This window comes from Aplysia californica, unplaced genomic scaffold (genome assembly GCF_000002075.1).
Source record: "Aplysia californica isolate F4 #8 unplaced genomic scaffold, AplCal3.0 scaffold00256, whole genome shotgun sequence".
In the NCBI taxonomy this organism is placed as follows: Eukaryota; Metazoa; Mollusca; class Gastropoda; order Aplysiida; family Aplysiidae; genus Aplysia; species Aplysia californica.
The window spans coordinates 297,682-298,934 of NW_004797526.1; the positions used below are offsets into that span (position 1 = coordinate 297,682).

At 43.4% G+C, this 1,253-nt stretch overlaps 1 protein-coding gene across 1 annotated transcript in view; it reads right to left on the reverse strand.

The window, feature by feature from the left end:
* Window positions 1–1,253, reverse strand: part of LOC101850089 (arylsulfatase I) — a gene marked incomplete at both ends in the record, with an annotated part of 12,534 nt that overhangs the window by 6,941 nt on the left and 4,340 nt on the right.

Below are 1,253 nucleotides of genomic sequence, written 5' to 3' on the forward strand. Positions count from 1 at the left end.
AAGATCCCTTGGTGGTCTAAAATCGATAAGAGTAGGCTTCGGCCGCCACCCGGGCAAAATTCAAAATTTCCTACCAACTGAAAATATTAGGTGTGTTCCGTGCGCTCATATGACCTTATGCAGTTGCGAGTGCCGTAAAACACTTTACAAAAACAAAACAAATATATCTCAGCTACCAGAAAAGATAGTTGAACAATTTAACCCTATCCGCACGTCGTGTTTTACTATCATATCCATACGATGTGGGGAACTCTTGCCACTACTTTCCAAAGAGGAAATTTACTCGTTAATCCGATCCGTACGCTTTCCATAGCAGTCTGTCAAAATGATTTTTTGAGAAATACTGAAAATTTCAAAGAGATCTTCACACTACAAGTATTCTAAAATGGGAAGAATACAACCCCTGGAGTACAAAATGACCCCAGGCGTACGGATAGAGTGAAAGCACACACTAATCAGGAAGATTCCAGCATTCAGAAAAGCGCAGAAACCCAAAATGTCCCGGCGTCGACAAGTTTCTAATTTCCTCAGACTCAGACCCGCCCATGACCTTACCAGCGTTTGTGGTGTCACAGTCAGCCACTTCGCTGTCGACGCGCCACACGCAGACCAACCTTGGCAACGGCAATACAAACCAAAAGAGTAGATCTATTTCTATGTTTGTTTTAATAGAGGCTTTGTTTATTTCAGTAGAGGTTTTACGGAGCTCGCAACTGCATAAGGTCATATGAGCGCCAGAAGATTAGAGGTGTTACAAGAGAGTAACAAACATAAAAAAGAAGGAGGGGAGATGAGGACGATAGATGTTCGACAGGAAAGAAGAAGCAAACCACACCAGAGCACCCGCCAACCACCCACAGTAAGGTTTTACTGCGTTCGCAACTTCGTAAGGTCATATGAGCGCCAAGGGGAGGATATCAACAAAGAATTCTTTACAGGGAATCAGCCTCACTCTGCTCACCTCTCTAGCTTCATCGGCACAAAGTCTGCTTCGATTATCAAGGTATCCCGGAAATAGCAGTTCACAAGAGAGAGACAAACATACAAAAGAAGTAAAGGAAAAATGACGATAGTAAGGATGAGGAAAGAAAAAGCAGCAGTTTCCCCTTTGTTGTTCCGGCACAGTATGAGCATGACATTGATAAATCAGCCCATTTACAATTCTACTGTGGAGAAGAACATGTTAATATGTTCAATCCCCCCCCTTTGGAAATGGCCTAAAGACAACTTCAGTCCGTAGGACTGCCCTGGGG